A 26,103-nucleotide genomic window follows, 5' to 3' on the forward strand; every position below is an offset into this window, starting at 1 on the left:
TCACCATCCAAAATCATCTCAGGTCATCCCCATCCAAAATCATCTCAGGTCATCCCCATCCAAAATCATCTCAAGTCATCCCCATCCAAAATCATCTCAAGTCATCCCCATCCAAAATCATCTCTTGTCATCCCCATCCAAAATCATCTCAGGTCATCCCCATCCAAAATCATCTCAGGTCATCCCCATCCAAGATCATCTCTTGTAATCCCCATCCAAGATCATCTCAGGTCATCCCCATCCAAAATCATCTCATGTCATCACCATCCAAAATCATCTCAGGTCATCCCCATCCAAAATCATCTCAGGTCATCTCCATCCAAAATCATCTCAAGTCATCCCCATCCAAATCATCTCAGGTCATCCCCATCCAAAATCATCTCAGGTCAACCCCATCCAAAATCATCTCTTGTCATCCCCATCCAAAATCATCTCATGTCATCACCATCCAAAATCATCTCAGGTCATCCCCATCCAAAATCATCTCAGGTCATCCCCATCCAAAATCATCTCAAGTCATCCCCATCCAAAATCATCTCAAGTCATGCCCATCCAAAATCATCTCAGGTCATCTCCATCCAAAATCATCTCTTGTCATCCCCATCCAAAATCATCTCAGGTCATCCCCATCCAAAATCATCTCAGGGCATCCCCATCCAAGATCATCTCATGTCATCACCATCCAAAATCATCTCTTGTCATCCCCATCCAAAATCATCTCAGGTCATCCCCATCCAAAATCATCAGGTCATCCCCATCCAAAATCATCTCATGTCATCCCCATCCAAAATCATCTCATGTCATCACCATCCAAAATCATCTCATGTCATCCCCATCCAAAATCATCTCAGGTCATCCCCATCCAAAATCATCTCAGGTCATCCACATCCAAAATCATCTCAGGTCATCCCCATCCAAAATCATCTCAGGTCATCCCCATCCAAAATCATCTCAGGTCATCCACATCCAAAATCATCTCAGGTCATCCCCATCCAAAATCATCTCAGGTCATCCCCATCCAAAATCATCTCAAGTCATCCCCATCCAAAATCATCTCAAGTCATCCCCATCCAAAATCATCTCAGGTCATCCCCATCCAAAATCATCTCTTGTCATCCCCATCCAAAATCATCTCAGGTCATCCCCATCCAAAATCATCTCATGTCATCACCATCCAAGATCATCTCTTGTCATCCCCATCCAAAATCATCTCTTGTCAGCCCCATCCAAAATCATCTCTTGTCATCCCCATCCAAAATCATCTCTTGTCAGCCCCATCCAAAATCATCTCTTGTCATCCCCATCCAAAATCATCTCAGGTCAACCCCATCCAAAATCATTTCTTGTCATCCCCATCCAAAATCATCTCTTGTCAGCCCCATCCAAAATCATCTCTTGTCATCCCCATCCAAAATCATCTCAGGTCCTCCCCATCCAAAATCATCTCATGTCATCACCATCCAAAATCATCTCTTGTCATCCCCATCCAAAATCATCTCAGGTCCTCCCCATCCAAAATCATCTCATGTCATCCCCATCCAAAATCATCTCAGGACATTTCACATCAAAAATAATGTCAGGTCATTCCCATCCAAAATCATCTCAGGTCATCATTCCCCATCGCAAACCATGATCATTTCTACCCCCGTAAATCCCCCACTCCCAAGCACAACTCCTTCCAAATTTCCAGTTTTTCCTTCCTGAGAGTTTGATTCTGTATCCATCTTATCAACCCCATGCGCCCCCATTCCTCCCCACACTTATTGCTTGTCCAAATCTCCCTCTATTTCGTCCTTCAACCCTGCTGCTGGTGTTTCCCCCTCTTTCTGCTGTTCTGTTTGTTCAAATCCGCTCACTGTTCTCGCTCTTCCATGAGCCTTGACTATTGTTTTGGACGGGCGGATGGATGGCTTCCCGGACCGTGTTTTTTCAGTTCTATATATACAGATTAGTTCACCTGGAACGAAGTTCCGGGGAGCTTATGCGATGGCGCGTCGTCAGTCAGTCCATAAACACTTCCAACTTCTTCTCCGAAACCGCTGATTGGATGGTAACCAAATTTGGCCCAAATTATATTTATGTTTTGACTAAAGTTTGTTTATGGGGGGGGGGGGAGGGTATGTTGCACTCACTCTGTTGTTGCTGTTGCCCCCCCTACCGTCCCTCCCCCTAACCCACCCCACCCCAAAGTAGTTATTTGCTCTTTTCTCTGAAACTACATACACGACTTGATGAAACTTCACCACAACCTTAATCACCTATGATGTGCCAAAGTTTGTTCAAGGCATTACAAAAATTGGGGTCTGAGGAGGTATACTGGGTGGAGGGGGTGGGGGAGAGGGATTGCCCCCCAAAATAGGTATTTTTTTGTTTGTTTGTTTAATGTCTTATGATTATGTTAGTATGATTCTACATGCTGCCCTGTCTTATAGAAACCATTGAAATTGGTTTAAAATACTGTTATGGTTTTGGAAAACCGATAAGAAGTGATGTCAACCACCATACAGGTCCCTTAGAATAGTTGTTTCCTAGCAGAACATTATCTTAGTCCCTTCCGGTGTGTACCCCGGTTTAGAATAGGTACACTGTATCCCTGCACATCGTAAGAGGCGACTAAGGGTTGGCGTCAGGAAGGGCATCCGGCCATAAAAACATTGCCTCAAACAGGGAACCATGATTGTCATGGTGCCCGCAAGGCTAACCCCCGCTCTAGCAGGGAAAATGGCCTTAAAACGATCATTCATATTCATTCATTCTTCCCCTTATATGGGTTAGTATGTCGTTATGCATTGGAGATGGGAAGCGAGGCCCTCTACTCATAAGGGGATAATTTGCCAGGCAGTGCAAGCAGGCTCAAAAGCACACCAGGCAAGTGCGTCCTCAAATTAACCTGTTGCGCTGGAGTCCACGAGATGAGGCAGCCTTATGCCCCATAGAGGCCAAAGAGCGTCACAATAAAAGTCCCTTCGCCAAAGAGTGTCATGGTAAAAATCTCTTTGAGAGGGATTGTGGGGGCAGGGTGACAAACTCCACCAATCAGGAACCCAGAAAACCTCGGACAGCGTAATCCTTCCCCGGTTTCCTTGGACAGCGTAAACCTTGGACTTTGTTATCTCTTCACATACCTGCATGACGCTCTCTGCTGGATAGAAAGGCCTTGGACTTTGTTCTCTCTGCACGTGTCTGCATGACACTCTCTGCTAGACAGAAAGGCCTTGGACATTGTTCTCTCTGCACGTGTCTGCATGACACTCTCTGCTAGACAGAAAGGCCTTGGACATTGTTCTCTCTGCACGTGTCTGCATGACGCTCTCTGCTAGACAGAAAGGCCTTGGACATTGTTCTCTCTTCATGTACCTTCATGATGCTCTCTGCTGGATAAAAAGGCCTTGGGCTTTGTTCTCTCTGCACGTGTCTGCATGACACACTCTGCTAGACAGAAAGGCCTTGGACTTTGTTCTCTCTGCACGTGTCTGCATGACACTCTCTGCTAGACAAAAAGGCCTTGGGCTTGGTTCTCTCTTCACGTGCCTGCATGACGCTGTCTGCTGGATAGAAAGGCCTTGGACTTGTGTTCTCACTGCACGTGCCTGCTCTCTGCCTGCCGGTTCCACTCTGCACGTGGCCATTGGACTTTCTGCACGAGGCCATGACGTACTGTTACAGATTCGTCACTTCCTTTGTTGTGGTTTTCATCCACTGTAAACATTTTTGATTCCATGTACTATTATTGTTGTCGTTTGAGGGAAATAGAGATTACTATTTTCAAAAGGTAAAAAAGTTAATGTTTTAAATGAAACTGGAACCGGACGAAGAGGAAGAGGAGGAAAAGAAGGCGGAGCGAGTGAGTCGGACAAGAAGCCGAGCTGCTTCGAGGTCTGGAGCGAACGATTGGCGAACGAGGGTCACGAGTGAACTTTGGGTTTCCCGGGAAAGGGATTCCTGCGACAGAGTTGTCATCGCTGTGACAGATAAACCTGCAAGTAGTGTAATAATGTTGCTTCTGGGACACCTCCGTTTAACATGGGAAATCCCTATCTAATGTCATTTACCCCCTTGTCTTTTTCAAAAATCATAAACACCTCTATTTCTCCCACCCTCATCTTTATGAACCTTTTGTCTGTAGTACCTATCCTTAATGTTGTTCATTAGACCACTCAAACACTACAAATATTTGTTTTCTCTTATAGACCTATCATCCTTCTTCTACATATCATCTGGCAGATTAATCTTTGACCCATTCACTTCCATATTGACCCTAAAGACCTCTATTTCTCTCACCCTGTTCTTTACGAACCTTCTAACCTTTTGACATGTTATCCTTATTCATTAGACCACTTAAACACCTGTGATCCTTCTGACCTTATGGACCTTTTAACCTTTTACTCTTAATATCATCTGGTGAATATAACCCACTCAAACATCGACCCTACAAATATTTGTTTTTGTGTGGGAAATAATTTAATTCTCCTACAACTCTCCTCACCGTCTAATACATTAACAAAAAATATGTTTGAGTTTGGTTCTTTATTAAGATATTTTAACTGAGCTAAGATAAAATGGTAAACCTCCCTCAATGTTCTTATTTGAGCGCCTCCAGTGCCACATACCATTTTTAAATTAAAGTATATATTTTCCTGACAACCATCAAAGTTTTCCGTCCACTCAAAAATATTTCCATCTTTTTTACCCAATTCACCGGTATTTAAATTAATTCTCTTATTTGTTTTGTGAACTTTTTTACCAGTTGCCTTTTCAATTATACTTATTTGATATTTTTTACATTCATTTTGTTTTCCATTTATATACCACTCGAACCTTTTCTAATTAATAGCTCACTGTTGAGAAATGACGTTGTTTCACTTGGATAACTTCCAAGGAATTCTCTTTGTCTTGTTTCCTGTTTTTCACAAACACACGCCCTCAGTTTCCAAAAGCTGACAAGCACTTCAGTTCCCCGAAATACATTTTGTTCATTATAAAAAGAGAGGTCTCCGAATGGGACATTTAAACATTGTGAACGAAGATGAGCTTGTCTTATTCCAGTCTTTCCTCTGATGAAGAATACTCGCCAGGACATTGGTAAGTTCATTTGGTATTAAACACTGTTAATGAGAGCTTTGTATGTGATTAATTATACAACTAATAATTTATTTTTCCTATTCATTGCAGCAATTCAAATATTGTAAATATCCTGGCAGAATTTCAAGTTGTTTCTCAAGAGTTCCACAACGAACTGAATACGGGTTTGAATAACCTACCTCCGAGATGGTGGGCTCAGAATGAATTCAATGTTTCACCGTTCTTAGAAAATTCACGTGAAAGGTATGATAGAAAATAAAAAACGAGAGGTGTGTGCATGTGTGTGTGCATGTGTGTGTGTGTATGTGTATGTGTGTGCATGTGTGTCTGTGATTAAAATAGAGAGATCGAATTGTGAGGAACAGAAATGAAAAAATGAGATTGTGTGTGTGTGTGTGTGTGTGTGTGTGTATGTGTGTGTGTGTGTATGTGTGTGTGTATGTGTGTGTGTGTGTGTGTGTGTGTATGTATCTGTGAATGTGTGTGTGTGTGTGTGTGTGTGCGTGTGTGTGATGTTTTGTCAGGCTTACTTCAGCATATAATAGTAATTTCTCCTTATTTTGTTTGCAGTATTAACCTCGAAGACCAAAATTTTGAGTGGGATGATTTTGATCCCCCAAGGAGTGGTTATTTCCTACCAACCTGTGAACCTCTACATTTTCAACTCAACGATCTTGACGCTAAGCTGGATTTTTTCGAGGTAAGCATGTGTGTACGTGTGTGTGGTTCACCGTTTATAATAGGTACACCATATCCCTGCGCATCGTAAGAGGTGATTCAGGGTTGGTGTCAGGAAGGGCATCCGACCCTATATTAATAATAATAATAATAATACATTTATTTTGTATAGCGCTTTTCAAGACGCTTTGACATGGAACATAAATATGAAATAAATATCTCTCCCCTCTTGTCTTTAATAGAAAGAGATTCAAAACCTGAAGACATCTGCTGAACCAACCTTTGACTTGTGCTGGGAAGAAATTGATGACTTATGCTGGGGAGAAGTTGAATGTATACCTCAAGAAAAATGTTTTAATAATATAAAGATTTTAATGTTTTCAATATTTATATATATTTGTTTTGTTTACAATTATTTAATTCTTAATTACAAAAAGAGAATAAAGGAAAAGGGACAGGAAGGTGCGTCCCCCTCCCTTGGCCCCCCCTCATCCCACCCCTCCCCTCCCCTTGTGTGTGTGGGGAAGGTGGGGGTGGGATGAGGGGGGATCAAGGGTGGGGGACGCACTGGGGGTGGGGGATGATGGGTGTGGTCTGTGTGGGCGGGGTCTGTGTGGGCGGGGTCTGTGTGGGTGGGGTCTGTGTGGGCGTGGTCTGTGTGGGTGTGGCTTATGATTTTTGTTTATTTAATATTTTTTTTATTACCACTAATTAAATTAGCTAATCTGGGTGGGGTGAATAGAAATGTTGTTTAATGAATTATTAGCTTTGTTTTTTGTAATTCTTGCGAGTAAAATGAACCCAAGATTTCTTCTCCATTTAAATCATTTAATTTGTAAGTCCAAGGGACTGTATCCATTACATCAATGATTTTAAATAATTCACGAGTCCATTTTTGTGTATAACCTTTCTCAAAATGGCTTTTCCATTTGTATATCCTTACCATATCACCAACTTTGAACTTGGGCTTTCTCAAATTAATCTCCTTTTCATATTCTAATTTTGTAAATGTTTCTGATGGTTTTGATTTTGTTGATGAATGAACTGTATTATTGTAATTATCTACAATATCCTGAATTAAATACACCCATTTTTGAGAACCGAGTTGTGTGAATTTTTTATATAATTTCTCTTTTAAAGTACGATTAAAACGCTCAATAACAACTGCCTTTCCTTCATTAAAGGTGCTGTATAATTTAATACCCTTCCCCTTAAGAAATTTCATGAATATTTTGTTATAGAACTCTGTTCCCTCATCAGTCCATAACTTCTTTGGTTTCCTTTTATCCCGATCAAATATTAGCTTAAAGGCTAACATTAAAGCATCACCCCTTTTATTTTTTAAAGGGACAACCCAGGCAAATCTACTCCTCAAATCAATAACGGTTAAAGCATACCTGTATCCCCTGTCATTATTCAATTCAATTAAATCAGCGGACCATATGTGGTCGGTGTATTTAGAATAAACCTTCCTTCTTTTAAACTTTGTGATTATAGGTTTGTGTAATTCTTCAGCCAAAAGCTCCTCAGTCTTGATGACATCATTAGAGCCTAATAGTTTTTTGAGGAATAACCAAGACCAAGTTTCAATTTAGCATTTATCAAATTTCTCACAATAAACCTATCAACTTTCTCTCTCAACGTTGGATTTTGTATCAAAGACAAATTATACAACATTTCGCTGTCGGCTTTATGTTTTTCAGTCAACGTAGTGGTTTTCCCATAAGCAATATCATGCTTCATACACACTTCGTCAACCCTATTTGTAGGTTTAGACCAAGGTTTAGGATTGTCAGCCTCATCTAATCTTTTATCCAAGTTTGTTCCTGGACCACAGAAAGAATACCCTGGAAGGTGTAATTCCCCTGGAATTCCAGTTGTTGTAAATTTACTTCCTGACAGAAACTTTTGTATGTCTCCTCCTCTTTTAGGAGAGATGAATTGGCACTTTTTAGAGCCACATACTTGACATATTCCTTTTTGATAAACTCTATTATTTTTAGCTTTAACATAAGAGATATTTTTAGATTTAGTTTTCTTTTTACATTTGAGACAATAACTCATATTTATTTATCAGAAAAATTCCGACAGAGTATCAAAACCTTTTTGGTTTTCAACATATACATTTCAATCTTTATTTTTAAAACATAAAGAATCCTAAGGAATGCCTTCACTCTCTCCTCCATTTATTTACAAATAAAAACTAACTAAAGTCAATGACACCAACATCATCAATCACATAATCTTTTCCTTCTTCTTCTTCTTCTTCTTCACCACTTTCTCGTTTAAATCTCCTCCCTGAAATTGAAGACATTGACGTTCTTATTTTTGAAACCATTATCTTCATAAGAGTTGTTAATTCTTTAATTTCCTCTTCGGTGCGTTGAGATTGATTTATTTGCTTTAATACACTCAATCTTTTATGAATCTCACTGATTTCCATCTTTTTATATTTTTCCTCCCTCTCTCTTTGCTCCCTCTCCTCCTCCTCCATTTTCTCCCTCTCCTCCTTCTCCTTTTTCTCCCTTTTCTCCCTTTCCTCCTTCTCCCTTTTCTCCCTTTCCTCCTTCTCCTTTTTCTCCCTCTCCTCCTTCTCCTCCTTTTTCTCCCTCTCCTCCTTCTCCTCCCTCTCCCTTTCCTCCTTCTCCTTTTCCTCTCTTTCCTCCTTCTCTTCTTCAACTCCTTCCTCATCCCTTGCTACCCTTGAGTTTGAACCCCAAAGAATATTATACATATACTCATCTGGATTTTGAGATATTCTTGTATCTATAATTATTTTTCTCATAATAGGATACCAATAAGATTTGTTGACGATTTCTAAAAGAGTTTTATATTTCATAACTTTGAGAAGTTCATTTTTATTTAATATTTTAAACAAGTCTCTATTTGTGGGTTTAACAATATCAGTATAAGGCCAGTTTTTTATGACAAAATTCCCATGTATATGCTCCAAATCATAAGGTATGTAATACCGAGCACCCTTTTCTTGTAGGTATCCTTGAATACAAAAATTATAATTCTCTTGTAGTCTTCTTCCTGCCATTTATGTATCAGAAATATATGTGAGATTAATATTATGACAGGTAATACCACCCCATCTTCCCACTACCAAATCGGTTTGTATTCCTCGGCTTTCTATCCTTATCTCATTACCTTCCTTCTTTGTCATGCGAACCATCGCTATACTATCATATATTTTTATTTTCTTAAAATCACGTATTTGTTGTTTACTAATTGTACTTCCACATAAATCCTTATCTTCACCAAGTGGATAATATTCTTCTTTACGAGACTGATTTAAATCATGTAGGTCTTCTATGTTTATTGAAAAAGACCAATTATACCCTAAATCAGGCATATCATACCCCCATTTATTAATTCGCATATTAACTAAATGTCCTTCTTTATAAAATTTAATTGTAAGCAGGTAGTTAAATTCAATGAGGAAAGGTGTATGGTCAGTATAACCAGGTGTTGTGGTTGTAAATTTTACTTGTTTCACAAAACGTGCTGTTTTCTTTAAAAATATATATTGTGATAAATCACTTAATCTAATCAAGTCATTCGCATCTGTAGGGTTTGGATAATTGATTAATTTATAAGTATTCTTCATATTAATATTTTTACTTACACTATATTTTTGTCGTTCAGCCTGTGCCTTTGTATAATAATTTGATAAATCAATATCCTGAGAGGATTTTCCAAAGATAGAACCATCTTTTCCAACATAAGTCATTTATATTAGATTAAAAATGATATCATAAAAATTTTCATTATTGTTGAGTTGAAATAATACATATAAACATAATTGACCACAACATTTAGAATTAATTTCTTGAACTTGAAATGTTTGATAAACACCATTCTGTAAGAATTGTATTACTTCAACAGGTGGTGGCATACCATAACTATCAAAATAATATTTATCCTGACTATTATGAATACAAACCCAATGAGAACCATTCTGTGTGTCTAAATTCATAATAATATTCTTTGTATTCTTATTTATATGTATTAATTCATCTCTCATACAAATAACCACATTATCAATTTTTAGTGTTTTACAATACTTAGCTAGTTCTATATTTGATGTTGTATTCTTTCCAAATTGTTTAAACCATTTATCCATTTATTTATGAGAAAGATACAATCCATTACCCCGTTTAGTTAGTTTAACACCCGCTTGAGCGATAGAGGAAAGCATATCTCCAACCAACAATCTAGCTTTATCAGGTAGACTTTCAAGTTTTTGAGCAAAATCTACAATTACACCACTTCCACTAATTTGTTTCTCCAACTCCTTGTTATGTCTTTCCAATTCTTTTTGAGCTTTTAGTTGTGCCTTCCTTTCGTTAGCAGTTTTTACCGCTGCTGAAATACCACCAGTCAATGCTCCCGCCGCACTTAAACCAGCAAATAAAGGAATTAGAAACGGGAGAAATCCTCCTCTTGACTCGTCTATTGAATATTTCTTTAACATAGGTTTCGTCATTTTAATTTTAAGTGATCCAACATCATTTAGTGTTTTTACTTGTGTGTGTGTGAGTAAAACATCAATTCTTACAGCTCCTTTTCTTTGAATTGTATTAACATTAATAATACAAGGCTTTTGATTTTGAATACAAGATGTTAATTTATTAAGATTGATTTGATTAACATATACCCCAACCATTTATTTATGAGAAAAAACCTATGTGATATTAATCATAACACCATTATCTGTATTAATCTGTAATTCTGTTTCCTCCAAAAGCAAACAATATGCATTAACCTCTTCACTCTCCCCTCTTTCAATGTATAGAGAAGTATCCACTCGATTAGACTTTATAGTTTCCTTTTGAGAACTCAGGTCAATTGCGTAGATTGTATAAAGTTTTTGAAACGCAACCATATCCAAAATAGGATCATTATTACCATTACTTTCACACACCTTTTGGTAGGACTTGTAGGCTTCCGCATAATCATTTTTTTCCCAATCAATTTCCAATCTATCTCGCGGATAAAATGTGCCATCAAGAGAAACCCGAAGTTGTTTCACCTTAGCATTATCACTCAGCGCATTATTCTTATTAGTACCGTCCTCTCCATCTGGTTTTTTAAAAATGAGCCAGAGGTATCGTGGCTTTCCTTGAAGAACACCCAAATTCCAAGTGTAGGTAGTGTGTTCCAGTTTAACGTGTTGACATCTTCTTTTAAGGTATGATACATTTAGCGGTTTCTTTGAGTTAAGTCTTCTATTTAACATCTCTTCCGTTTTAAGATTAGGAGTATATTCACTGATATACCAACACAAATCATTAATAACAAATTTATTGTTGTCTCCAAAAGCATTTTCATCCCCAAAAAGCAACCTATTTACATTATCATTCCTTTGTAGTTGAAATCTAATTTTAAGACCATACAAAACTTTATCATAATCGCAAAATCCAAATATACCTTTAAGAGGTACTGCTACGGTAAAACTATTCACTGCTTTTGTTTCATCATTATACATTGACTTCCTTTGACTATAACCAGGGTCTGCGTTTGTACCCGTTGACATATCAGGAATAAAACCTTCAACAGCTCCCTTACCCATTCTATCACTAAACGAATATAGTGTAAATTTCATCATTTCAGATGTAGCAGAGACATAATCAACCGCTTCAACCTCTTGTGTTCCAATATACAGGCGGACACTGTCAAACATTTTCCAGAAGAAATCATTTACGAGTGTAGCATTAGTATTATTCGCAGCCTTAGTGAATTTAAATTTACACAGCAAGAAACTATCAGCTATATTCAAGTAAGTTTGTTGATTATTTATTTCAAAACTTTTTGTTCCGTTTGAATTCCAGTCTGTTCCTGTTATAGCATTTACCTTAAAATAGTCTTCCTTTTTAGTGGAGTTTGAAATGATAATCGTATCATCCAAATCATAGATACTATCAATCGCTTCCATACTTGTATTTATATAGCATTAAAATTGTTGAAACCCTGACCCAAGTATTTTAATGATTTTTTGTCGTTCTTGTGAAGATAGTTGCGTTTTACCTTTTTTTATTTCTTTGATTGCTTGTAATTTATGAGACTCCTTTTGAGCATCTTTTATACTCTTTATAGCACCCGCAACGGAGCCCACGGCAGAAGCAGTTGAATCAATTAGGTCTTTATGTTTAAGGATGGTTGAACCAATACCCATTAGAGTATCAATTATCCCATCTCCTTTATTTCGAAATTGATGACCTACACCTCGTTGTCTCTTAGGTTTATAGTATCCTCTACCCACATACCTTGTATAGTCTGGTGAAAGGAACATGCCCTCCCCTGTAATTATTTTATATTTTCCCAACTCGTGTTTTCTCACAATAACCATTATTTATTTATTGAAAAACTTCACGTAGGTGAATTCTGATGGATATAATTTCATCATTAAAGGATATCATACGATTATCTTGGTCGGTTATCCTAAAACTTACTCTGTATATGGTTTTTCCTGACACAGGTAAATAGACAAGATTTTTTGGTTCCATATTAAATTTATAACCAATCGGGGTTGAGTATGCACTGAATGAAAATATTGTATTTGTTCTTATTCCATCGTTATAAGCACCATCAATCAAATCACAATGAATTAATACTGAATTTATACCGGAGGATATTTGGATAACATTATCACTGTAAAACGTCCCGTTATTTTCAATCTTTTTTGAAGAGAAACCCAATAGCTCTCTAAACGAATTTTCAATCGTGAAATCAACCTTATAATTATTTTTAAGTTTAATAGTTGATTTTGAAGTGTGTTTTTGAATATCTATTACAATATTTTTTGGTTCATCACCTTTTTCTTTCATAAGGCGAGAGACTTCTGAAGATATTTGAGAAATCTCGTAAGCTCCAGGTGAAACGGTTATAGTTTTATATCCACTTCCTGGATTATAACTAAACTTGTTGTTTTTCTCTGTGATATTAAAAAGGGTATTGTAAGTTTCCATTGACAACAAAGATGCCTCATATGAGGTAAGGGGGTCAAGTTGTAGTGGGTAAGGGAATGAAGCTGTGTAATCGCTCGTTGTGAAATTAAAACTAAGAATTGTGCTTCTCATCTTATTTAATATCTAATAAAATATCTTTGTATTGACATTTATTAATTATTTTCATGTTCATCAACTGATCTAAAATGGCTGAGGATTCATTAAAACAATTGTTGTTTCCAGCCTTCTTACTACCTAACAACAATAATAGCCTATTAACTAATTGTGATGGGTCATTTGGAAGAAAACTAACACCCGAACCAAGCTTACTTAAAGCATCAATAATATGTTTCTCCTTCTCATTCTTCTTACTTTTACCAGCAACAGAAACTCCATAATCAAGTGCATTTAGCAACTCAATATATACCCTATCTTCCTCTCTTTCCATATCAAGTGGTTCCTCAAAATATTTTGAACCGCTGAATCCGGGGTTTGTTAGAAGAAACATTAATCTTGGAGTTAATTTAACATTTGGTTGAGTAGAACTCAAGAACATCAATTCATCATTAAATATCAATACCTTTTCTTCCACAAGATGAAACACTGCTGGTTCTTCTGTTGGAATGAGACCTGCTCTGGTTTTTGAACCCGCCGAATATTCATTGTTTTGAAGAGCTTCCACAACATAATTAGGGGGTTGATTTACCTCCTCAAGTTTCCGAAATAATCCCTCGTCATCATATTCTAATTCACCAAGTTCTTGTTTTGTTATCTGACTAAAATCTTTGAGCATTTGAAGTTTTTTCGGAGTAAATTCTACCGTGGGAACTGTAGGTGAGTGTTGAGTTTTCAAAAGTGGTTTAAAGAATTTCTCTTGTTTTCTTTCAAAGGCTTCTTCACCAGTTAGTTTCTGTCTCCGTTTCTTCTTTATCTCTTCCTGTTGTTTAACAACTTTTGAAACTAATTGTTGATGTTCCTTAAACTTTCTTTCTCTTTCTTCGGTATTCATTTTCTGTATTTATTTATTGAAAAATATCATTTAGTATCTCATCTTGTTTCACAACAATATATTTATATTTTCCAATCGTGTGTTTCATATAATTTTCAAATTCTTTTTTACTACATAACGTAGAGCAATTATCTCTCCAAAAATTATTTACATCTATTGAATTTAACTTAAATAAAATAAAAGTATTGGCATTGTTTCTTATTGAGCGTCGAGGGAGTTGAAAATATGATTGACTAAGATATATACAATTACAAGAAGAATGTCTCCCTCTTGTATAGTAGCTATCCATTACTGTTTGGTTTCTCTCATTAACACAATCATCAAAGATGACGAGGTTCTTTTTTGATTTATCTAAATCTTGAGGTGAAGGTATATCATCCGTATTATCACTGAGAATACAAGTTATGGGTTTCGATTTTGATTTCTGTGTATCACAAAATAATTGTATTATATCTTCAATATTATAATCATTCAGTTTGTTTTGAAGTTTAAATAAACCGATAATGTCTTCCTTTTTAAGACCTGCATTAAAACCCTGTGAGAGTAGTTGATACTCGGGTTGAAAACTTGACTTTGTAAAAATTATTAAATTATCATAATCTAAAAAATTAGGACCAAGGAGCATCTTTAAAAGTAAACAGGTTTTCCCACATCCGCTTGAACCAACTATTAGACATCTCAATGAATTTGGAATGTTTTTATGGTTATTAAATTTTATCTTATTTTCCCAAACGGGTAAAAAATCATTCATTTATATATTTGGAAAACAAGTCATCCAACTTTTTTTGAGCTATTTTAGAAACTCTATATTTTATCCTGAGTTCGGGTTTAATTTCAAAATAATTCATTATTTTATTTATGTAGTATCTTGTATTAACATTTCCATTAAAATTATTTTGAATAATAAATATCATTAAACCCTTATACATTTCCTCAATACAAAGAGTCTCTTTCCTTGTAAGAAATGGTGTATTATCACCATAATGCTTAACATTCATCTCTCTTATTAATCTTGTAAAGTAATTCATTTTTGGTTCTAATTTAAAAGAGTTATATGTTTTTTTATATTTCTTATTATCATTAATTAGAATATAATCACAGAATAAACATTGTTTATATGAATCCTCATCATTAAGCCCCACTCTATCACAAGCCGGACAATTCTCTAATTTATCATATGGAGAGTCTGGAAATTCTAAATATCCTTCAGAACTTATCATATTTATGTGGTAAATTTTTACTTAAACTAAACGCAAGTTTATTCATTAATAAATACAATGTTTCAAAGCACAAAAGACAAATTTCAATCAATCTCTACTTCGGTGGAAGATATAGAAAAATATGTCAAAGATGTTAAATTGAACAAAGATAAATATGGAAATTTTTGGGTAAAACCAGTTATGGAAAATAACATGAGCCCCTCTATTTCATTTAAAGGAAGAGCTCTAACTATACCTGGAAAGACATCCATTAAAGTAAATCTAACAAAAGTTTCTCCTCTACTCCTGGCAATTTATTCAAAGCTTGAAAAAGTGATTGACCACGATACTTTGAAAAAGAATGATAAGACCATCAACAATACTCGTGGAGAAATTTGTATTTACTTTAATAATCCAAAGGGTGTAGATCTAAGTAAAATGAATGATGTTAATATTTCTGGTGAAATGTCATTTCGTTCTATGATAGTTAGAGATTATTTAAAGATAACTTTTGATATTAAAAATGTAGAGATTGAATCCGTTAATGAAAGAAAGTATATTGGTATAGATGGAAAGGTTTTTTCTGCTAATTAAATATGAGTCATTACAGCAGTGAAGATTTTACTATTTCATTGAACTCGGACGATAGTGATGATAGTATTTCATTGAACTCGGACGATGGTGATGATAGTATTTCATTGAACACAGATGATAGTTATGATACTAATAGTTTGTGCTCAAATGATAGTTATGAGAGTAGCTTTATTGATGACTCTCAGTATGATTCTGAGTATTCATGTGATAGTTATGACTTAGATGATTCTGAGTGAAAAAGTGTTTTAGTTTAAGCACAGCGATATATATAAAACGGAGCTGTAAAGCCCAAAAGTGTTTTATTTTAAGCACAGTGATATATATAAAACACCACGTTTTCTCACGCTATAAATATGGTTTATTGTGATACTTGCGAGAAGGAAGTAAAATATTATAAACAACATATTCTCACCGCAAAACATACATACAACATTTTAAACAAACTTTCCCCTCTTCCACCTGAAACAAAACACTGTTCTACATGTAATAAAAATATCCTCAAGAAAGGCTTCAAAATACATCTTAAAACAAATCTACATTTATCAAATTTTATCACAACTAAAAACTCTGATGGAGCATTCAAAGGACATATTAAAATAAGAGTCTTTAACTTCAAACCTCCTGAACCAGAGTCTATAGTTGATGCTGTAGAAATAGTTAAACCTGCTGTTCAAACGTTGATTGAAAAAACACTAAAGGAAATGAAACCACTTAAATTTTATATGGGAGTAAAATTAGAAATGACAAAGGATGAAGGAGTTATAGATGCACCATACATGAGAACTGAGCCACACTTTATATCTTCATATCAAGATTTTAAAACATCAGGAGTCTATGATGAACTTATTAAACAAGAGCAAGATGTGGATAATTCAATCGTAGGAAGTGGATTCAATATAGGAAAAATTATTTACATAGACATTCATATTCTTAAATCAGATCCTCTAAAAGCTTCTTCTTACATTGATTTACCCAGTGTTATCAAAAATAGAAAAGCAGTTATCAATATCAAAAATAAAGACAATAAATGTTTTCTCTGGTCTATTTTAGCACACTTACATCCTCCACATTTTCATGATGAAAGAGTATCTCATTATAAAAAATATGAGAATACATTAAATACGAAAGATCTAAAGTTTCCGATGACTTTAAATGATATTCCTAAATTTGAAAAGATGAATAATTTATCAGTTAATGTTTATGGTCTAACAGAAACAAACAACATTCAGGTTTTAAAGCTTTCTGACAATTGTAAACAAACTCATATTAATCTTCTATATTTTAATTCAGACGAAAATTCACATTATACATACATCAAAGATATTGCTAAATTAATAAAACCACAAGTCTGTAAGAGAACAAATAAAATATATATTTGTTTGCGTTGTCTTAACTTCTTCAATTCACAAGAAAGATTAGATAAACATTCAAATTATTGTGGCGAACATAAATCAACGGTAATCAATATGCCTAAAGAAGGCTCAAAGATCACATTCAAAGATGAAAATAAAAAGATCAAACATCCATTTGTTATATATGCTGATTTTGAAAGTATTTTAGAAAAAATTGATACTGCTTCTCCAGATCCAAAAGAATCATACACAAATAAATATCAAAAACATACTCCTTGTGGTTTTTGTTATTATATCAAATCATCCGTTGGTGATAAATATAACAAGTTAGAGATGTATAGAGGCTCAAATACCCCAGAGGAGTTTGTGAAACGACTAGAAAAAGACTGTGTTCGATTAACCAAGATAATGAGAGAAACCAATAAACCAATGTCCTTAACAAGTAAAGAAAAAAGGGAATTTATAAAAAACAATGTCTGTCATATTTGTGAGGAGAAAATTGGTAAAGGTCTAAAGGTTAGAGACCATTGTCATCTCACTGGTAAATATAGAGGTCCGGCTCATCAAAGTTGTAATATTAATTATCAACTCCCCTCTTTCATTCCTGTCTTTCTTCATAACAACGCTCATTATGATACACATCTATTTATCAAGGAACTCTCAAAGACTTCTGGAAGTATCTCAGCAATTCCAAACACGGATCAGAAATACATTTCATTCACAAAAACAATTCACACATCTCCTATTACTCATATCAGATTTCTTGATACATTTAAATTCATGGCAAGTCCATTGGTTAACTTGGTTCAAAATCTAAAAGAGTTTCCATGTCTTTCAGAGTATTTTTTAGATAAAGATTTTCTAACACAAAAGGGAATTTACCCCTATGACTATATGGACTCATTTGAGAGATTCAATGAAACACAACTTCCTTCAAAAGAAAATTTCTATAACAAATTAAACAACAGTAATATATCTGATAAAGATTATGTACACGCACAAAATGTTTGGGAAAAATATAACATCAAGAATCTTGGCGAGTATCACGATTTGTATCTCAAAACTGATGTGCTTTTATTGGCCGATGTATTTGAAGCCTTTAGATCTGTTTGTCGCACTGGATATGGATTGGATCCTGCTCACTACTACACAGCACCTGGATTGGCCTGGAGTGCGATGTTGAAAATGACAAAACAAGGTTTGGATTTGATAACCGATGTTGATATGCTTTTGATGATTGAAAAGGCAAAAAGAGGTGGAATTTCACAAGTCTGCTCGAGTAGATACGCAAAAGCAAATAACAAATATCTTCCAAATTATGATCCAACGAAAGAGAGTTCTTACTTGATGTACTATGACGCAAACAACCTGTATGGCTGGGCAATGTCTCAGGCTCTTCCTTATGGAAAACTTAGATGGGTAAAGGAAAAAGACTACAAAAACGTTTTACAAGATGTATGTATCTCTACACAAAAAGAATTGGATGAAGAAAAAGTTGGTTATTATTTTGAAATTGATTTAAAATATCCAGAGGAACTCCATAACCTACACAAAGATCTCCCATTTGCTTGTGAGAAAGAAAGTCCAAAGAAAGAATGGTTGAGTGATTATCAACGATCGTTTGATATAGGTGAATCAACAGAAAAATTACTTACTACATTATATAACAAGAAAAATTATGTTCTACACCAAAGAAATTTGCGACAATATTTATCAAAAGGTCTAAGAGTAGAGAAGATCCATAGGGTTCTAAAGTTCAATCAAAGTCATTGGTTAAAGGGGTACATTGATTTTAATACACAAAGAAGAACAGAGTCAAAAACAGATTTTGAGAAAGACTTTTATAAATTGATGAATAATGCGGTCTTTGGTAAGACTATGGAGAATGTGAGGAAAAGACAAAATATCAGACTATCAACATCTTGGGAACAAGCATCAAAATTAATTAATAGACCGAGTTTTACTCGAGCTGAGGTCTTTACTGAGAACTTTTGTGCGATCCATTTGATTAAAGAGAGTATTGAAATGAACAAACCTATTTATATTGGAACAACAATTCTTGATTTATCAAAGTCATTAATGTATGATTACTTTTATAATAACTTGAGGAAGAAATATCAAAATGATGTTAATCTACTTTATATGGATACAGATAGTTTTATTTTGAAAATTAATACCAACGATGTTTATTCAGACATGAAAAGAGACATTAATATCTATGACACGAGTAATTACAGTCCAGAGAGTGAGTTGTTCTCTTCTAAAAATAAAAAGGTGATTGGAAAGTTCAAGGATGAATTAGGAGGAAATGTTATGAGTGAATTTGTGGGATTGAGGTCAAAGGCTTATGCTTATAAATACATTGTGAATAACGTTGAAAAGACTGATAAGAAGTTAAAAGGTGTAAAGAAAAATGTTATTAAAGAAACAATAAACTTTAAGGATTATTATAACTGTTTAACAACAAAGAAAGAAGAGTTTAGAAAGATTAATGGAATAAGAAGTTATAAACATCAATTATATTCAGAAGAGATAAATAAGAAAGCATTGGGGGCTTTTGATGATAAGAGGTTTATTTTAGAAAATGGAATTGATAGTCTCCCTTATGGTTATATAAGTATATAAGTGATAAGATATATATATAAGTGATAAGATATATATAAGTGATAAGATATACATAAGTGATAAGATATATATAAGTGATAAGATATATATAAGTGATAAGTTAAAAAGGGGGGGGGGGGGGGTTGGGGATTTTAACGGGCTACCGCCGCCTTTTTTACTATTATATAAATGATAGAACCAAGTATCAACCAGACTAAAGAGTGGAGGTGTAATCAACCTTGGTATATAAATGGAAAACATAATGAATGTGAAAAATATCAAATAGGTATAATTGAAAAGGCAACTGGTAAAAAAGTTCACAAAACAAATAAGAGAATTAATTTAAATACCGGTGAATTGGGTAAAAAAGATGGAAATATTTTTGAGTGGACGGAAAACTTTGATGGTTGTCAGGAAAATATATACTTTAATTTAAAAATGGTATGTGGCACTGGAGGCGCTCAAATAAGAACATTGAGGGAGGTTTACCATTTTATCTTAGCTCAGTTAAAATATCTTAATAAAGAACCAAACTCAAACATATTTTTTGTTAATGTATTAGACAGTGAGGAGAGTTGTAGGAGAATTAAATTATTTCCCACACATAAACAAATATTTGTAGGGTCGATGTTTGAGTGGGTTATATTCACCAGATGATATTAAGAGTAAAAGGTTAAAAGGTCCATAAGGTCAGAAGGATCACAGGTGTTTAAGTGGTCTAATGAATAAGGATAACATGTCAAAAGGTTAGAAGGTTCGTAAAGAACAGGGTGAGAGAAATAGAGGTCTTTAGGGTCAATATGGAAGTGAATGGGTCAAAGATTAATCTGCCAGATGATATGTAGAAGAAGGATGATAGGTCTATAAGAGAAAACAAATATTTGTAGTGTTTGAGTGGTCTAATGAACAACATTAAGGATAGGTACTACAGACAAAAGGTTCATAAAGATGAGGGTGGGAGAAATAGAGGTGTTTATGATTTTTGAAAAAGACAAGGGGGTAAATGACATTAGATAGGGATTTCCCATGTTAAACGGAGGTGTCCCAGAAGCAACATTATTACACTACTCCTGCATGCCAGGTTTTGCGGTTTATTCCGAGGCGAATCAACGTAGTGCCGTTACGCCTCGAGAACGGGCCGTCGGCCATTTTGACTAGCGCGCTTTGCGCATCGCTCAAGGTTTTTCACTTCGCTTCAACCATTCTCACCGCATCCAGACGTTAATTTGGTGTGTGTGTAACGTGGCTTTTGAGTGGGAAATCTGCGGTTCGCCGATTGAGAGCCGTCAAACATCCATACCTGAAGATGTGATTTCCCCGTCGCTTCTCGAGGACACCTTCGCCCATCTTTGGCAGTGTAACTGTCAACCCAACGGGATTCTGGTCTCGATACGACATCGTACGGACGATCACTGGAGTGGATCGACTTTGGCTTGAAGCCGGAAGCAACTTTGCCTTGAAGCCGGGAAAGAGACATTGGGGATGTTCTTTTCGCTCACTTGGAGCACAGTGTGTTTTATATTACGAAACTGATGGTACCATCCGAGGAATGATATATATTGATTGTACTTTTGATTAATATTGTTACTGTACCGTTATTCTTGTGTGACCTTAATACAATACTTGTTTGTTGGTAACAATTGGTGTGGTTTCACCATTGATCCTTGGCATACAGAATAACACATCTTTCTGCCGTGACTCCTCTCGGGACTCGGAGGTACACCGTGACCGGGGTTTGGGGAGGAGCACGTAACAGTACTCTTACTCTGCACGAGATCACGACGTGCTCTCTCTCCACGTGTACTGGCTATTACCTGCACAGTTCCTGGCGCACTCACTCTGCCGAGTTCCCGACGTTCTTGGCCTCTTCGTGTTCATGCTGGGGATCGCTGTTGCCTCTTCGTGTTCATGCTGGGGATCGCCGTTGCCTCTTCATGTTCGTGCTGGGGATCACTCTTTGCCTCTTCGTGTTCATGCTGGGGATCACCTTTGCCTCTTCCTGCTCGTGCTGGGGGTGGCCATTTTGTCGGCGTGGTGCTTGTTGGTGACGACAAGACGAGGTCGTTGCAGTGGACACAACAAGGTCCTGGTAACATTGCAACCATTTGGTAGCAGGATCCCAACGTTCGTTTCCCCTCTCCCGACCTCGTGAGTGTGTGCTGGGCGCCCATGTTGCGTTTATTTGTTGTAATCGTCATAAGGCGTAGAATAAGCTAAGTTTCTGCCTCTTGTCCTTTTTTCTTTCCTATCGATAAGTTTCACTGTCAATATTTGTAATTAAATCGAATCGTTAAACGTTTCCTTTCCAACTGTCCGCGAATGTCCTTTCTTCCATTGGTCCGCCATTGCTCGCACCCAGAGTAACGATTGGCCGTAACAAAATTACTATCAGCACCGCGGGTACCAACGGTTGCTCGGCTGTCTAAATTTCCATCCAGGAACAAAAGTGGTACACCGCCGGAGGGTTAGTTTACCCGATTTAAACCGTCAAGTGGTACAGGTAAGCGGATGGACCCTGCTATCACGCAATGGACCAATTGGTGTTCGTAGTTGCTGGTTCGCAACCTGCTGAAGTACGAAGTTATTCGTGCGCAGCAGCCTCAGGTCCAGTAAGTTCGGGCGGGAACGGAGGCTCACCCCCTCGTAGTAGACCCCAAACTCCAGGCCGTAACAATACCTTTATTCAGTGTAGTATACTATTAATTCTACCAGGTGAGCGCGGATGGGTATTTCCCCTATTTTTATTATTATTGTAATCAAGATGAACGAAAAGCCATTGTTTAAAGGACGCCCATCACACTAACCTCACCAACAATGATAGGATCATCCAGCATGTCCCTCATCTCGAAATATGTTCACCCGAAAAGTCTTTCCTGATACCAATAAACTTCGTTTCAATCGATTTTGTACGATTTGTAAATAATGTTAACCATCTACTCTCTGTTCTTATTCCCTCCAAATCAATATGTTTGTTTAATTAGCGAGCAATGGCGACAGTATTCTGCTCTCATCCGCAGGACTTGGAACTGGTGTCATCCAGAGCCTCCGTTTCTGTTGAATATTCAAACTGAAGCAAATCTGACAATGTAGTCACGACAACATCAGCTTCTCACAATCCCATAGCTGGGTCCAAATCCACAACAAATCCCATTCCCTGTCCCAGAAACATGCCAGGAACCTGGACTCGGACCCCCAACATGCCAGTCAACTCGAGACATTGTGCATCTTCCAGCATGGCATCTCCTCTCTACCCCTACCCCCCACTTCCAGATTCCCCTCCTCCATCACTCGTTGGTTACCCTGTTCCAACCTCACAACGGAATCTCTCCTCATCCCACGACTACTGCCTACAGCCACACCATTCATTTGCACAACAACCACCAACAGGTCTCTGTTTATTATCAAACTGTGACTTGCATCTTCTTCCAGTTTCTCCCAACTCCTTCTCCCATCCTCCTCCACCACCCTCTCTTCCACCTCCTCCATTGCCTATCCATCTACTTCCTCCTCACCCAAAATCCCCTCCTCCACCACCACCACCACCCTCTCCACCGCTTCTTTCATCTCCTTCATTGTCTATCCAGCTACTTCCTCCTCTCCCAGAATCCCCTCCTCCACCACCACCACCACCCTTTCCACTGCCTCTTCCATCTCCTCCTTCATTGTCTGTCAATCTACTTCCTCCTCTCCCAGAATCCCCTCCTTCATAATCTCACATCTTCTTACTCTCCCTCCCGTCCCCTTTTTAATAATCTCCCCATTAGTACATACGCTACAAACGGTCACCCACATGTAATATCATGTGCACCACTAAAAACAATAATTCTTATAATACCAAATACACTAGCAATTAGTGCCATTTCATAAATCACTTTAACCCTTCATTATTTAAAATCACTCTTTTCCTGCCCGAGGATCTCATATACCTTTACTATCAGTTGTAGCCATCACTTTAACCTTCATTGTTTTGTTGACCCCCTTTCCCCAAATGAACAATATTATTTTGTTAAAACCGCACCAATCAAAATCACCGCAATTTACAATCATTTATAATCCATTGTTTGGCACTACAACTTCTCCACTACAAATCTTCTTCATCACCTCCTCATTGTCTCGTTATACTGAATTTATCTCCCCCCCCTCCCCCCCGTTACGCTTATCTGACCCCGCCTCCTGCTATTCCCCACTGTTTACCGTTATGCGCATGCCTAGCCCCGCCTTCATCTCTCTATATTATAAAAGAAAGTTTTTGTTTGTTTGTCTGCGCAAGCGAATCTCCTGAACGGTGAAAGATAGGAGGAAACTTCTAATTCAAAAAATGTCGGGATTATGGTAGTCAATCGTCTACGGCCGCGGGTAAAAGCTGAATTATAGTAGTAAATTCATTCAAAAATAACCCGGGCAACGCCGGGTGCTTTCAGCTAGTTATCTATATATAGGCCTACGTGAGCACATACAAAATTCGAACCTGTTCCACTGAGCGGGAACGGATTTTACTGACTTAGCGAGAAAAAAAAAAATTAGGGCCGGACGACTTTTATGGGGCGGGCGGCGATGATAAACAGGAAAAAAATTTTAACCAGCCTTAAATATCCTCTCCAACTTTAAACCTCCGCAGACTCGAATGGAAAGTTGTAATTGTGCGGTAATTTAGCAAAGTCGTTATCTCAAGCGCAATATCCCTGCTCATCGCATTCATTCACCGTCGCCATTGCACGTCCATGCACAATCGCTTCACGTACTTAACAATGGCTCCCTGATTACCAGGTATCAATCATGCGGCTTCAACCGCGGCTTATCTTCAGGTGGATTTTCGCGGCTTATCTGCTTGCTCATCAGGTGGATTTTCACTTCTCCGATTTGATTTTCAATTCCTGCTTCGTGCAGGAATCCAAACTCGAGGCACGAATTTGCAACTTGGCCATGATTCCGGAGATAGTTCGCCTGTTATTCGGGAGATTCCAATGATTCTGAAAGCTTTGGTTTCAACAGCGTGAAGCCGAGCTAGGTGTGAGGCAGGAGCACCGGCCCAGAGGGGGGAACAGTATTCCATTGAGCTGCAAATGAAAGCCTTGTATGTGGTGAGGAGCTCAGGTGTGCCAAGGAAGGACTTCGCATGATGGAGGATGCCCAGTCGGCGACTGGCTTTGGAGGCCAGCTTGGAAATGTGGTTTTCCCAAGAAAGATCATGGCAGATAGTGAGACCCAACAGCTTGAGCGACAGAACTTCTTGGAGAGGATTGTTGAGAATGTGGATGGGAGGGTTTTCCAGTCGGTCTTTTCGGAGAGACATAGTAAGAGTGTGAGATTTGTCAGGATTGAAAGACATATTCCACTTGTTTGACCGGACTGTGATTTTGTCCAGGTGCGCAGAGAGTGAGGAGGCTGCAGACTGCCGATCTGATGGATGAGGTATGGAGTGGCAGAGAGTGGAGTCATCAGCAAAGAGATAGAGAGGATTTTCCAGAGAGTCGGAGAGATCATTGATACAACAACAACAACAGGCATTTTAAAGGCCATTTTCCCTACTAGAGTGGGGGTTAGCCTTGCGGTCCCCATGACAATCTTCTCCATTTTGCCCTATTTTCTGCATCTCCCCTTGTTAACCCCCTTGCCCGCATTTCTTCTTCGACCATCTTTAGCCAAGTCTTTCTAGGTCTTCCCCGTCCACTACTTCCTTCCACATTCATTTCCATCACTCTTCTCAACCAGTCAATTTCATCCTTCCTCAACACATGACCAAACCATCTCAACCTGTTCCTCTTCACAGCATCAATCGCAGGCTCTATTTCCATCATTTTTCGCAAATCATCATTTGTCTTCCTCTCTCTCAACGATACTCCACACATCCACCGAACCATTCGCATTTCCACCCTTTCCAGCCTTCGTTGCTGCTCTACGTTCATTACCCATGTCTCACTCCCAGAAATCATAACACTTCTCACACATGCAGCAAACACCTTTCCCTTCAGCTTCAACGACACTCCCCTCCTCGTCAGCACGCCACTCAGTTCCAGAAACTTCTTCCATGCACATCTCACTCCAGCAACCATTGCCGAGTCTGATCCACCTTCTCCATTCAGCATGTCTCCTCGGTAACAAAATGGTTTCACACCTTCAAGCTTCACACCATCTCCAGGATCCAACTCAACATTTCCTCCATCTGCAGCTCCCTCTGTGCACACCTTACACTTGAATGTAGCTGCCACACTGGTTAATGACCCTCTCAAACTACTACATTTTTGATGAACCCACTCAGCGCACATTGTACATTGAATTGAGTTCACTCCGACACCCTTCCTGCACATAGCACATGGCCACTTCCCAGTTCTTTCCACCTCACCACATGCTTTACCACTTGCCATCACCTTCGTCTTTCCGATATTCACCTTCAGACCTTTCGTGTCCATACATTCCTACCACTTGTTCATCTTCTCCTTCAGTCCATCCATACTTTCTGCAATCAACATCAGATCATCTGCATACAACAACTCCCACGGTAAACCCTCCTTTACGTTCCGAGCCAGCACCTCCATCACAGCTACAAATAGTAGTGGACTTAGTACCGACCCCTGATGCACTCCCATCTTCACCTCAAACTCACCACTGTTCCCGTCCTTCGTCCGTACAGC

General features: G+C 37.6%; 1 long non-coding RNA gene across 2 annotated transcripts; it reads left to right on the forward strand.

Annotated features, from left to right (window-relative positions):
* Window positions 1–4,941: 4,941 nt before the first annotated feature.
* Window positions 4,942–6,234, forward strand: LOC144890688 (uncharacterized). 2 transcript variants are annotated; one of them, XR_013622422.1, is made up of 4 exons: window positions 4,942–5,082; window positions 5,173–5,325; window positions 5,653–5,782; window positions 6,003–6,234. It is a non-coding gene; the product is annotated as an uncharacterized LOC144890688 (long non-coding RNA). The 2 variants fall into 2 exon arrangements; XR_013622421.1 differs by having other exon boundaries at window positions 4,985–5,325.
* Window positions 6,235–26,103: the final 19,869 nt, after the last annotated feature.

Source organism: Myxine glutinosa, chromosome 2 (assembly GCF_964187855.1).
Source record: "Myxine glutinosa chromosome 2, kmMyxGlut1.1, whole genome shotgun sequence".
Classification (NCBI taxonomy): Eukaryota; Metazoa; Chordata; class Myxini; order Myxiniformes; family Myxinidae; genus Myxine; species Myxine glutinosa.